The 15,867-nt window shown below is 31.7% G+C and overlaps 1 protein-coding gene across 1 annotated transcript in view; it reads left to right on the forward strand.

The window, feature by feature from the left end:
• The window catches only part of LOC143064106 (cubilin-like), a 127,987-nt gene that overhangs the window by 53,804 nt on the left and 58,316 nt on the right, over positions 1-15,867 (forward strand). The window lies entirely within an intron of this gene.

The raw sequence follows: 15,867 nt of genomic DNA on the forward strand, positions 1-15,867 counted from the left end.
CTCAGACTGATAAAATAGTCCCTTAATTGGTTGATAAGGTTAATTAAACTTTGGAGAATTGTTATACAATTTCATGATTAAATGCTTGAATTTGGGTTTTCAGCTATGTTTTCATCAAATTCTACCAATATTGTCACAGTTAAAAAAATTCAGATTTTAGGGCCAAAAGATATGACTTATTGAACCAACTCCTTCACAACACTCATTGATAGGAAAATCATGATCAACTTTTTTTGGCTAGTATACAGCAGTTCTGGGATGCGATATTTAGACATATCTGTCATGTGACTTCCATCACCACATGACCAAAATGTATGCATCGTCACTTACAACACATGTTTAGCAAATGGGTGAAAAAGTTTGATTTTATACTGCACAAAGTATTTGGGAAATTAAAATCCAATAAGAATATTGTCTATAAATTAACTTTATCATATACTTACATGTAATAGAAAAATAGAATTAAAAAACAGGGTCACTGTTCATTTAAGTGCACAATCTGCCTTCGAAAGAAGCATGCATTTGTGTTAAGATACTTTTTTTTCTGTTGAACTAATAGGAGAAATTAGTTATAATGATGAAATAAAAAAGGACTAAATTACGAAAATCGCTTAAATTTTACAATTTTTTAGTTTAAGGGGACTCACGGGTCTAAATCATTTTTTTCCCTAATATATGATTTCGCTATATTTTTCTATAAATGAGCTTTATCTTATACTTAAATACAGCTTATTTGAAAATAAAAAATCTGGTCACCGATGATTTAAAAAAGATACTTCAATTTTTATGCCAAAAAATGGCAATTTTGCACTAAAAGGAGATAATTTGTACCCTCCAGCCTCCTTGAAAGGAATTATTTCATATTTGGTCTGCAGGATGATAATGTTGAGTTGTACAGATTAAGCAATTTCTATATTAACTGCAACACATCCTGTTTGCAGATAGTATGAACATTTACAATATTTTTGGAAATCTAATACCATTAGTAGTTTTATATGGACCGCAGTTTCTTTTATTGTCAATTTCTTTAATGCAAAAAATACAACAAAATAAACATCAGAGTAATTGTACTCAAATTTTATTTCATTACATATAGAAATTACTTAACTTAATCTGCAGTCATAATTTTGCATTTGAACTAAATCACACAATAAATTTCAAACTTTCTTTTGAATAAGACAATTGTATGTTAATAATGTTCGAGAAAAACATGTTTTTTTTCTCCCCTATAATCCTTTGATTTTAAGTTTATACATTTTTGCACCAGTCTCTCTGGAAGTGGAGTCATGTAGACACCCTACCCATAAATATCCTAATTCGTCAGTGTCCAAACAAAATGGCCTCTCAATTCCTAAATGAATTGATGACTGGTGTAAAATAAGAGTACCCTTAGTATTTAGAATGTGAAACGCTCTGTTACAACTGTCTACTACTATGATGATCTGAGTATTTGTAATTGTCAAATCTGTTGGATTGAATGGGTGTGAGCATGAACTCGGAGGGGGATCTTTGTATATCCACATCAAGATTCCTTCCGCATTAAGGGAGATAACTCTTCCAGTAGTTTGACTGACACGATCAATCACACATACTCCCCCTTTTTGAATGCTGAATATTTTTACTGGCAATGTGAATAGCCTTTTGTTTTCTTTTGTATATTGGAACTCTTTATACAGTGTTCTTTGATTTACAGCAACAACTTTACGAACGCTTCTTTTTGTAAGTTGAAAATTGGAGTCATCACCTATAATTCCTACCCAGGTTATGTCCCTTTCTTTGTCATAATGAACACAGTTTGGATTTAGTGGATAAAAATCATGTAAATCCAAAATTTTTGTTTGCCCTTGAGCCTTTTTTGTCACTGATTTTAGACAGTGATCTGATATGAAGAGAAGATCGCCTTTTAAGTTGATAGTAATATCCATTGGCTGAGATAGAAATCCTTCAATTTCACCAACTTCTATTGAATCTGATAGTTTCTGCATTTTGTTCAGAAATCCTGTGGTGTTGAGTTTAAGATGGATAATAATATTTCTGTCAAGACTCCAAATATAAGCTTCATCATCTTTAACCATTGTCATGTGATTTATGGCTGGTAAATCGGTTCTTACGGTATGAACTAACTCAAATTCTGTCATTAACAAACAAAAGGAATCTCTTGAAACTTTGTCTTGTTTCTCAATATCTTTATATACCTTTTTGTAATCTGCTGAAGTATCTGCTTTATTCAAAAATGTTTCCTTTACAAATTGAGAAATCTCAGCAAGATTATGTTTTGAATGGACTTCAGTAAGGCAGTCGGAGCAAACCAAAAAGTTGCAAGTTCGACAAAAGAAATTGTATGTTTTTATGTTATGTTTGGTGCACTGTTTTTTCCTTATTTCTGCTTCTAGTCTTTGTTCCATTCTATCGTTATTTACAGGCCTAGGAGTTACAGGATGGTCTGTAAAATTCACTATTGTATGTCCAGAGATTGATGGAATTTTTGAATGAATATCTTTGCAATTTTCACAAACTGTTAAATCACAGTCCATGCAGCGCCATTTTACATTTCGTGATTCTTTACACACTTGACAAGTAACAGCTACTTGAGAGTTGCATCTCTTCAATGTCAACGAGAATTGCGTACATTTTCCATCGATAGTTGGACAAGAAATCAACATATTTGGTTTAGAGTCGGACATCATGAAACTATAAGCGTCTTTTAAAATTAACAATTTCTTATGGCTCAAAATTTTCCTTGCTGTTTATATTTATACTAGTATGCATTTCTCATGTAGATTCCAAAGTTAAATATGATACATTTTTGAGGAATTACAGTAGTGCCTTTGAACAAAAGACAATATTATGTGTGTGAAGTAAGAATAACAATGAGTAACATTTACAACAGTTAAAAGATAAGATATGTGATCCAAAGTATCTTCTTATTTTACCATTGACAATTTTATAAGTTTCAATAATTACTTCCAGTCAATTTTTTCCTTGATACTATCATTGATGGTTATAGAAATGCTTTCTTTGATTGACTTTGAGCATGAATAGCTTTAGAAAACTTATTCTGTATGAAGGCTAGCAAGTCACTTAAACTGATAGTTCAAGCTTACATAATGTCTTTGAGCAAGTTGTTGGATATTTTCTGACTCAAATGAAATTCCATATTTTTTGTTTTCCGTCAATTTTAAAAATCATTAGTACTTTTAAAGGTGAATTTTGGATTTTTTTTCATGTTTTCATTGATGCTGTGGGTAAAAAATTGCTATGAAGTTCTGCTGTTCTAGATCCAGAGTTATGCTCCTTTACAAATGGAAATATTGCTAAATTTTTTGTTTCAATTCTCTCACTTTAGTTTGCCTCAACCAAATGATATGGAACTTATAAACAATGCTTACTACCACAAAACAAAGGTCAAGTGTGAATATTGGTGGCATCATATTTACCATTCTAGAGTTATTCCCCTCTACAAATGGAAAAATTCCAACTTTAGTTTGCCTCAACAAATATCATTTTTTTTGTATAAGGCTGTATATTGTTTTTATACTGCAACTTAATAAAAAATTGATAGCTATTTAGAATAGATTGTAACACAAATTTCAAACTTATTTTCATCCCTTAATGAACCCCTGATAGTGGAAAAAGTGTTCCATGATAAAATTGACATTGCACAAAATATAGTTACAGAATGTTACTAAATTTAGGAAATAAACACAACTAGCTGCAGTATAAACAATGCTTATTACAACAAAACTTAAGATCAAGTAGCTTCACTTTTATGGTTCTTGAGTTGTGTCACTTTATAACCTAATATGCAAGCAGGGGCATCATCTGTTAAAAACTTTGGTTTTAGTTGACAACCCTGTGTCCAATGGTAAAGATCTTACTCGCTCTATATCTTGAGAACTGTTATGATTTGAAAGTTTATACATGTATAGTAGCCAAAACCAGATGGTGGGTGATTATGTATGTACAACTTCCTTGGTCAAAGGTCAAAATCAAGGTAAAAACTTAGGTTTCAGGTGACAACCCAATGTCCTATGGTAGAGATATAAATTTTTTACCACATGATATTCACTGCGGGGCCCACGGATATGGCTCCCATCTAAATGATATAAAAAAAGAAGATGTGGTATGATTGCCAATGAAACAACTCTCAACAAGGGACCAAAATGACACAGAAACTAACAACTATAGGTCACCATACAGCCTTCAACAATGAGCAAAGCCCATACCAAATAGTCAGCTATATAAGGCCCTGAAATGACAATGTAAAACAATTCAAACGAGAAAACTAATGGCCTTATTTATATAAAAAAATGTCTAGTTTTCTATATTAACATGTAAAGGCCTTTCAAACGAATTATATACTACTCTTGCTGCACATATCATTAAAGCTATTAAATACATTTTTCTTGAGAAAACTTGAAATGGAACAATAAATGCAAGCAATACATTTTTTTTTATATTTTGTAGATTCATCTTACAGTGGAAAAAATACAAACATCACAATAAGTAAACTAAGATTTTGATTCTTGTGCAAATGCATTTTATTATATTAGGTACAGACATGACATTACTTAATCTCCAGTCAAACTTTGTAGTAAACCAATGCACACAATGAACTGTTAATTTCCATTTTCACTATGTATTATCCTTTTTCAAAATGTATTACGTTTCAGAGCCAGAGGAAAAAAAATCCTGTATTGTAATTTTTATAAGCCTTTGATTTTAATTTTATACAAATTTGCACCATCTTTTGAAGAAGAATCACGTGAACCTCCTACCCATAGATACCCTGATTTATCAGTGTCCAAACATAAAGGCCTCTCAATTCCTAAATTAATTGATGACTGATGTAAGATTAAATCTCCGTTCGTATTTAGAATGTGAAATGCTCTATTATTACTGTCTACCACAATAATTTTCTTAGTGTTTGTCATTGTCAAATCTGTTGGATAGAATGGATTAGGGCATAAACTTAGAGGTGGATTGTGGTATGTCCACAGCATGTTTCCTTCCCAATTAAGGGAGATAACTCGTCCAGTTGTTTGACTCACACGATCGATCACACATATTCCACCATCAGCTATGCTGAAAATTCGCACTGGCAAGGTAAATAGCCTTTTATTTTCTGTTGTAAATTCAAAACTTTTTCGCAGTTGTCCTCTTTGATTAACGGCAACAACTTGACGAAGGCTACTTTCTGTAAGTTCAAAGTCAGAATCACCTTCAGTAAGACCTACCAAGAAAATGTCCCTTTCTTTGTCATAATGAACACACTTTGGCTTCAGTGGATTAAAATTCTTAATATCGGTAATTTCTGTTTGATGTTGAGCATTTTTTGTAACTAATTTAAGACGGTGATCTGATATGAAGAGAAGATCTCCTTTTAAATTAATAGTAATATCATTCGGCTGAATTTGAACTCCACCAATTTCATCAACTTCTTTTGAATCTGATAGTTTTCTCTTCCTTTGAATCATGGTAAAAAATCCTGTGGTGTTTAGTTTAAGATTGACAATACTTTTTCTGTCAAGGCTGCAAATGTAAGCTTCATCATCATTTGCCAATGTCATGTAATTAATGGATGGTAAATTAGTTCTTACAGTATGAACAAGCTCAAATTCCGTCATTAACAAGCAATATGAATCTATTGAAGCTGAGTCTTGTCTCTCAGTGTCTCTATACTCTTTTGAATAACTTTCTAAAGTTTCCGCTTCATTCAAAATTTGTTCATATATTAATTGTGAAATGTAAGCGTGATTATGTTTTGAATGGTCTTCGATAATGCAGTCAGAGCATATTAAAAGGTTGCATGTTCGACAGAAGAATCTGTAAGTTTTCCTGTTATGTCTGCTGCACTGATTTTTCATTATTTCTTCTTCTACTCTGAGTTCCATTCTAGATACAGGAATGTCTGTAAAACTCACTACTTTATGGCCAGAAAATAATTGAATATTTGAATGAATGTCTTTGCAATTTTCACAAATTGTTCTTTCACAATCCAAACAGCGCCATTTTAGTTTTTGTGACTTTTTACACATTTGACAAGTTACAGCTACTTGGGAGTTGCATCTCTTCAGCATCAACGAGAATTGTGTACATTTTCCATTTATAGTTGGACAAGAAATCAACATATTTGGTTTAGAATCTAACATCATAAAACTATAAGAATCATTTACAATCAACAATTTTTTATGGTTGTAAATTTTCCATAGTGTTTATATTTATACAACCAGAAGTAAACATTTCTCATGTAAAGTCCAAAGTTAAATATAAAACATGTTCATGGTGTTTGAAGAGCAATAGGTGTGCCTTCTTAAATTAGACTATAAATGTATGAATATTTGAAACCACTTAAATATAGCTATTATTTCATATAGATTAATATCATGAACCCACTTATCTACTTATGTATCTATATATATTACTAATGACAATTCTATCAGTTTTAAAAATTTTAATAATAACTTCCAGCACAGTAAATGTAATTACTTTACAGTAAATTTTTCCTTAATAAATTCCTTGATGAACTTTGTCAAATTAATATAGACCTCGCAAACCATGACATGCATGATACCTGCCACTTAAACAGTCAATGGGCCCCCACTTTAAATAATTTATGGATCCGCCACTGGTCTCTGGTAGATATTTGTCTCATTTGCCACTGTACCACATCTCTTTGTTTTTATCTTAAGGAGACTCAAGGGTACAAAAATTTTAGCAAAAATTTAAACATTTTTTTTTTCATTATGAATTATATTTATTACTTTATTAATTGTTACTTCATCATATTGTACAAAAATCAACTAAAAAAATCAATTCTTTTTGGCCACAGATAACTTGTGAATGTACATATCTGTACATTTGTTTCTGGAGCTGACATGTCAGTTAACTGCTAGTAGTCTGTTGTTATTTATGTATTATTGTCATTTTGTTTATTTTCTTTTGTTACATCTTCTGACATCAGACTCGGATTTCTCTTGAACTGAATTTTAATGTGCGAATTGTTATGCGTTTACTTTTCTACATTGGCTAGAGGTATAGGTCACTCAGGAGAGTTGAGATCTCATAAACATGTTTAACCCCGCCACATTTTTGTGCCTGTCCCAAGTCAGGAGCCTCTGGCCTTTGTTAGTCTTGTATTATTTTTTAATTTTAGTTTTTTTTGTGTATTATTTGGAGTTTAGTATGGCGTTCATTATCACTGAACTAGTATACATATTTGTTTAGGGAACAGCTGAAGGACGCCTCTGGGTGCGGGAAATTCTGCGTGTTTTGAAGACCTATTGGTGACCTTCTGCTGTTGTCTGTTCTATGGTGGGGTTGTTGTCTCTTTGACACATTCCCCATTTCCATTTTCAATTTATATATCATTGAAAAAGCTCCAAATTATCTCCCTTTGGTGCTAAAAAGCAATTTTTTGGCATTTATATTGAAATATCTTTTTAAACTCATGAGTGACTTAAATTATTATTTTTTTTTAAAATAAACTGTACTTGAACTAAATTATTGTAAAATGTAAGCGATTTCTGTAATTCAGTTCTTTTTCTATTTCTCCTATTAGTTAAACAGAAAAAAAGGACCTTAACAAAAATGTAAGCTTCTTTCAGAGGCAGATTGTGAGCTTAAATGAATGACCCCATTTTTTTATTTCATTTTTCTATTTAGTATATATGATAAAGTTCATTTATAGAAAAATATAGCAAAATCTTATATTTATACAATCGAGCCCCCTTAAATAGATAAATAATAATATAAGTGAAAAGAAGGAAAAAAGCATGTAAATTAATTACACAAAATCTTAAAACAAATCTAGCAAAAGAACAGTGTGTCGATTGCTGCCCATTATCTCAAAGTCATAAATGTTAATGATAAGCCTTCAACAAAGAGCAAAAGCTCAACATTTAATGCAAGTTCAAGATGGTCCTCGATAACATCAATTATATGCATATTTAGCTTGTATTATTCTGAAGCTGTAGTAGATTAAACTTTGATATAATAGGGGTGTAAATGTTTATAATGTTACATTTTTTTTTTTGTGTTCATGTCAAAAATATTGTGTGAAGTTGATTGTGCTATTCATTTATAAATCAAACCATTTTCCCACCAACAATATGGATTTTTTTTTTGTATATCAAAATATTGTGTCGTAACAGGTGCTATTTCTCTATAAATCAAACTCTTTCCCACCAATGATGTGCAATACTTGTATGTAATTCCAACTAACATTTCGGTTACATTGACGCACTGTGTGAAAGGGGTTTATACATTATACAATTATTGACTTTTGATGAGATTGATACAATTGACTGAAATCAAAAATCAATAATTGTTTTATTACATAACTTTTTATCCTTCTAGTATTTGCTAAAAAAAACCTGTTAAATCTTCTCCTTGTGTTTATATTAAATAAATCATGGGCTTTTGCAGTTGGTAAGTTTCATAAGTGGAAATTTTCATTAAAGTATAGTAAAAACATATTTACAAAAAACAAAAAGAAAAAGAAAGAAAAAAAATTGGGAATTACTTTATGCCATCAATCTACATCATTGACGTTGCCTTTGAAACTCTATATTTACGTACAGGGACACTGTTTCTAATCTTATATTAACCTCTCATGATCTTTGACATATTAAATATAAATTTTATCAAAAAGGATTACCAATGCTTTTATCTAAGTTTATGCATGGACCTATGATAAAAAGAGGGGGCATATAAATTCCAGGTCTGTTCCTCCATCTGTTTGTCTGTCATTTATTGAACATGTATTATTAAAGTCTTGGTTACAGAAATTTATCATGAATTTATCATCACATCTACTTGAAACTTAATTCTGATGGGAAATATACCTTGAACTTTTAAAACATGCCAAATATAAGTTATGACTCATATTTTCCTGTTCATTGAACATGACAATATAAATGAGTAATATCAAAATACAATCTCAGATTAGTCAAAGATTATTCAATGAGGTCATCAGGTCACATCAATTCAAAGTGTAAATGTTATTATGATGTGAAGTATCTAAAAGATACATGTATGTCAAATTGATAGGGTTTGACCATTGATTATGGCATTGCCTCTAATAAAGACATTCTTTTAGCCGTATATTCAATATATATAAAAGTATTGATAATAAATAGATGCATGAAGCACTAACAATGATACACTTATTTTGGATTTTCTTCTTTATTTTACACTGAATGTGTATGCTCTTAAAACAAGTTCATTTTCCATGTTGAAGGATTTAGATTTTATACTTTTGTATCAGCATTTCAGAGATGCCTTGTAACCATTTTGATTTTTTTTTGCAAGACAGGATTTTGAGGAATGACATTCAAAAGGAATTAAATGACATTCTTTTGCATTTCTTTTAAAACTTTTTTATGACCGATAGATAGAATAAATACTGCATTTCTGGAAGTCTAATTACAGCTAGAGTTAATAAGTGGATTTTAATAAAAATTTACCATATCCCTGAAATAAAGGATGCATACAATGTAGATGATAGCTACTGATGCAGATGACATAGGTAGATTTAAGGGGAGGGGTCAATTATAAATAGCCACTGTGCTCCTCCTTATGGATCTTGATATATGATAAATGTTTTACATGTCTAGCAAGTTTGGGGCCCTTTATAGCTTGTTGATCGGTGTGAGCCAAGGCTCTTTGTTGAAGGCCGTACATTGACCAACAATGGTTTACTTTTGTAAATTGTTATTTGGATGGAGAATTGTCTCATTGGCACTGACATACCACATCTTGCTATATCTATAAGACATTTTACAAGTATTGCTTCTATTTGTTGGCTTGCCAGGAGGCCATCCCTTTTTAAAACCATAGATCCTCGACTGACTTCCTGGAGTCATTGCTTAACATTAGGCACATATTAAACAGATATTGCTATACTCAGGTGGCTTCAGACAGTTATGCCATTAAATAAAAACAAATAATTTTAACTTTTTAATATTTTATACTTCAGATTTTGTTTAACAATCAGACCTGATTGAAATGCCCAGTCTACAAACTCCAACAAGTCATATTGTCAAATAATGCTATAATGAATATTTCCCTCTTCATTTAAAAGTCCAAAAACTATGCCTTATCTCCCTTTTACCAAACACTCTAAGATTTATTGAGAGATTTATCTTATAGTCATCTTGATTACAAATATTTTTGCTCGCTCCATGTCAGAATCTTTGTCACAAGCACTTCCTACCCACAATTGTCCGTTCTCGTCTATGTCAAGACTGTAGGGATGTTCAATGCCAAGGTCAATCGTAGATTTATATGCGATCACGTTTCCTGCAGTGTTCAGTATATGTATAGCACTATTTGCTGTGTCTGCTACCACTATTTTACTGGATTCAGTGGTTGCTATGGCAGTAGGGAAAAACGGTTTCACATGTGTACTGGTTTCCTGTGGATCATTATATTCCCACATTCGATGTCCAAGAGAATTGACAGCTAATACTCTACCGGTATGTTCACTGGTGTGGTCTAAAACACATATTTGTCCAGCAATAGTTTTAATACGATATGGAACAGTGAACAGTTTTTTCCCGGACATTGCAAATTCAAATGATTTCACTAGTTGCCATGTTTCTGAATAGGCTATAAGCTTTCTTGTGCTTTCTGGTCGAACTTCATAATTCCCAGGTTCTTTCAGTCCAAACCAGTATAAAACACCGGAATTAGTATGTTCAATATGTAGGCAAGTAGGCTCCAAAGGATCAAAATCAAAGATATTAAGTATTTGCCTCTGACCAAATGCATCTGTGAATGCTCTTTTGAGATTTTGATCATTTATAGAAACAAACAAAATGTCTTCATTTATAAGTTCAATACTATTAGCTTGGAAACTCTGAATTTGATCTATCTGGTTGCATTCTATATCCTTGTTCATCTTATTATAAATGTACCTTATGCAAAACTTCCTGCTCTTAATTGGCATTTTAATCTGCTGAATTTCACTAATGCTGTCACAACCTATCCAGGCAGATAAATACGACACAGTTTTAAGGCAATGAATGACCGGCATTGGTGTGACTACTGTATGTATCACATGGAAATCTACGCTGGTCAGGCAATAGCCTTCGTCCCTGCTTTGAGAGCGAGCAAGAAATCTAGGCGGCAAATGGTCAGATACCTCTTTTCCGTCTTCCTGTAATTTCTCGGTAATAAATTGGTCTATACCAAAAATGTCATGAAGTAAATGTTTCTGGGGAATACAAGAATCGCAGACTAAAAGTTCACAACTTTTGCAGTATAATGAGTAATTTTGATACGGATGGTGCTGACAGGGTAGCGCCTTAATTCTGTTTTTTATCGTTCTGTCCAGTACGCAGCAGTCCACATCGTTAAATGAAATGATAGTATGTTCCTTTGTGGACTTTGCACTTGTATGAATAATTCTACAATTATCACATATCTTCATGTTGCATTGAATACAGCGCCATTTAATATTGACTGTCTTTGTGCAAAGTCCACAGTATATTGTCAGGTCAAATTCCTCATCACTATTAATGGTCGAAAAACTTTGCAGTTCCATGTATATTTTCTAAATAATTGTTTTGAAGATAATTCCTGGAAATCACACAAAAGTTGTAACAATAAATACCTTGACACAGAATCGGTAATTCAATGCTTTGAATTTAATAACAGCCTTCTTTGTCTGTAATTTGCAATCAAGAATGTAATTTTATTTTGTCCTATATCGTTTTTAAAGATATCATTGTAAGGAAAATATTTAAGGTAAATTTATTTCCTTATATGTGGTTGATAACATTTATATCATATTATTCATATATTGCATAACTACTTTAGATAGTAAAAAAATGGGGAAATCTTTAAAATTTCTTCCCTGGTTGAATGAAGTATGATTCAGTCTTTATTTTATTTTAAGGTTCAGTAAATCTATGAATGATAATTTAGAAGGAAATGTGATAATTAAAAAGAAACTAATACAATTTCACTTTATGTGTAGCCTTCCTCACACAATTGTATTTATCAGAGGCAGATTTAGGGGGGGGAGGGTGGCCCTTTTTGGGAAAAAAATTGGTTGCTTATATAGGGAATCACTAAAGCGTGACTGGAGTGGGCCCCCGTCTTGGGCAGTCAGTGAGCCCCAACTTATGAAAAATTCTGGATCCGCCACTGTTTATGATTTATGATTTATTGAAGAAAAGTACTATTTTTATTTTTCATTCGTAATTCGAAATGACCATTTTGATATGCCCCTTTTTACAAACTTATGTGACAATGCTAAACATTGTATATTTATAACAGTGACAAATGTTTTGCATTTAATATATAAGGCCAGGATTTTTTAATTTATTGGTTTACGGATCCGCCGACCCGATTTTGCTGATTTCCAGAATAAAAATAAAATTCACTTTTCACGCTTTTTTATTCCCGCCGACCTTAACAAATGCATTATCCCTGAAAAATAATTAAAATATTTTTTTTCCTGAAATGAAATGCATTAATCACTAACAAAATTGACAACACTTTCTGGTGTGAAAAAAAACCCTTCCAGTTTACGTTTCTAAATATAGACAAATCAATTATAACTGACCTTGAAGTGTCGTTTGCGCAAATAATTTTGCGGAACGAAACTTGTGTTTAAAACCAATTACACAATAAGGGGTTACACTAAAGACCTGAAAGTGGACCTGAAAAGACCTGAAAAGACCTGAAAATATACGACTAAAATTATTCAAATTGCAATAACTTTTTTATTATTGGATGGAATTTCTTCAAGTTGGAATTTTATTAATTGTAAATAATTATATTTCATTAAAATTTAAAAATTTTAAATAAGAGACAATTTTTTGATGCCAAAAGCTGGACCTGAACGGAGAAATGAAAAGACCTGAAGGGACCTGAAAATCTATGTCGGACTAATTCTAACTACAATAACTTTTTTCGTTTACCTTATTTGTCATCAGTCCGTAAGATGCATCATCTCATAGAAATAGACTTGTCCAAATGTGGACAGGGTGAAGGCATCAAATTAAAGAACTGAATATTAACAAATCATTAGGAATTTTCTTGTTTTTATAGGTAATAAAAAAAATGTCGTTCATTTGGATAAAAAAACGGGAATGCAAGACAACAGATTAACCCGATATCGTTTTTCCAGTGGACGATTCTATTAGGTTTTTGACACGTGTGTTGAAACTTATTTTCGTACGACGTTTATGCATTTTTTCTTTATCAGTTTTCGTGCTTGAAGATCATTATTTACCAAGTTTTCTGGAATTGATTAAGAGCTACGCGAATCTATTTTTCTTGTTTCTGAAATGATGATTTAATTTCGTCTTTGTCCGTGCATCCCCCTTTTTTTTTACTGTAAATTACTAGACAATGTCATGCGTAGTTTATAACAGCTGAGCAATAATGTTTCATCGAACTAAAATTTTAGAAATGATGATAAAATAGCATAACAAACATATTGCTAGAAAGGTGAAATATATATTGATTTTGCATATTTTTTTGTCTTCAAAGATGATTTTTTTTCTTTTTTTTTTCCCGACCGACCGACCCGACTTTTTCATGAGGAAAATCCGTAAACCAACAAATTAAAAAACCGTGGCCTAAGAAATGATGACAAATAGGCAACACCAATATTGAAATAAGGCTGAAGTACCTAGTAATTCTCTACATATTTTAAAAATGTCTTAAATAAAGAGTTGCTGAACCAATGACTCCCATGTTTTGTGCTGGTAGAGTTCTTGTAAGTTGATAAAGGGTTGACGGAAAAAAATTAAATACTGCTAAATTGACAACAACACTTAAGGAAACTGCATATTTTATGGTCAACTTGTTTCCTCAATGAGAACAGCATCTTCAGGACAAAGTATACCAAATCAGAATCCCTGAAGTCCAAAGAATAGTACATGTATTCAGTATTTTTTTTCTGACCGACCAACCTGAATTTTTCAAATAATAAAAAACTGCAAACCAAAAAATTAAGAAAAAAACATGGCTTAAGCCTACATATTCGTAGAATTCTGGAAGTCTAAATGTGACACCATTGGTTTTGTTGTCACCTCTCTACTAAATACTTGTATTGTATTGTTGTATTGTATGAGTATAATTCATTTGTTGAAGTCAAGCAGTGTGAAATTACTTTTTAGGAAAATAAGCATCTCAGTCTTAGATGTTTACTAAATTCAAATTATAATATAATCATAAAGAAAACTTATATGTACATGTAACCCTTATTAAACAATTTTTATAATTTCAGTATCTGTAAGCTTAGGTACAGTGCATAGTGGGGGCTGGTTAAATCAGACTGGCTTTGTTAAGAATTCACTTGAAATAATAAAAAAAAATTAGCAAAGTTTCAATTGTTGCCAACTCCTGTGCGAAAAACAGATACTATATATAGCTAGATAATGGGTTTACTGTTTGTGTATTTCCTAATGAAATATGAAACTAAAAAGGTTACACTCCTACAGGAATAAGTAATCTGAATCACCAGGAAAATGAATCTTAAAACAAAAAGATAATCTTTTAAACTATCTGTTAAAACTTTATTTGGATTTCCTTTGTTAAATATTTGTGTCAACAGATATTTTCATTATCTGACATTTAATACTTTAAAATGACGTACTACGGAAGAAATGTCCGGTAAGACAGTTGGAAAACCAAAGACGTGAGAACAATAGAAAAGTATCATTTGAAAAGGTCTATGAAATCAATAGTTTGTTTATGATACAGTGATGTACTAACCATACTAATTAAAAGTTATTTATAAACAAAAATAGGACATTTAATATTAATATAGTTGAATGGTTTTATTTAAAATATAGAAGCAATTATATAATGTCTTATTTGATAAAAATGAACTTGTTTTTGAAGCTTTTAAAGCATGCATCTATTATTGTTTACTACAAAAAGAGGCATATAATAACACTATATTGTATTTTTGTTTATTTTTCAATTAATTTTGATTTTTGCTATTTATCAGATTTATTATCAACTATGCCCTTGCTGAAAAAGGACAAAACAATTAAGGGTCAACTTTTCAGTGTTCGAAAGTGCGGTATTTTTATGCCCCACCTACGATAGTAGAGGGGCATTATGTTTTCTGGTCTGTGCGTATGTCCGTCTGTCCGTTCGTTCGTCCGTCCGTCTCTGTCCGTTCGTTCGTCCGTCCGTCTGTCCCGCTTCAGGTTAAAGTTTTTGGTCAAGGTAGTTTTTGATGAAGTTTAAGTCCAATCGACTTCAAACTTAGTACACATGTCCCCTATGATATGATCTTTCTAATATTAATGCCAAATTAGAGTTTTTACCACAATTTCACGGTCCACTGAACATGGAAAATGATAGTGCGAGTGGGGCATTCGTGTACTGAGGACACATTCTTGTTTGTACCTACTAACGATTCCCTATTTAAATAGATACCCTATAATAGTAACAGAAAGCAAATAATTGCATTGACTTCTTTGTGGATTCTATGTGCAGAGATATGAATAAAGAAAAAAATTATTTGCCCTATATGTATCCAGCATTTTTTTACATCCAAATAATTATAATGTGTTGATCAACTACAAGGTAGTGATACATTTTCAAAGAAAGGTACTTCAAAATTGTTTAGGGTTAGACAACAGGTTACATGAAATCGTAAAACTACTGATATGCATGGGCTAGATTTTTTGTAATGTAACCTTTTAACAATACTCCTTATCGCTATTACCAGCTGACCCGAGAATCTGTCCTGCTTGAACTATTGACGTCATACAACAATCACTTTTCCAATGTGGCGTCAGGTATTTTGTATTCTGACGTCAAAATTTTACGGGAACCTGTGTGATGTCCAGTAATGGCTGACAAATAGCGATAAGGTGTATTTATGTCTAA

The sequence above is a fragment of the Mytilus galloprovincialis genome, chromosome 2 (genome assembly GCF_965363235.1).
Source record: "Mytilus galloprovincialis chromosome 2, xbMytGall1.hap1.1, whole genome shotgun sequence".
Taxonomy (NCBI): domain Eukaryota; kingdom Metazoa; phylum Mollusca; class Bivalvia; order Mytilida; family Mytilidae; genus Mytilus; species Mytilus galloprovincialis.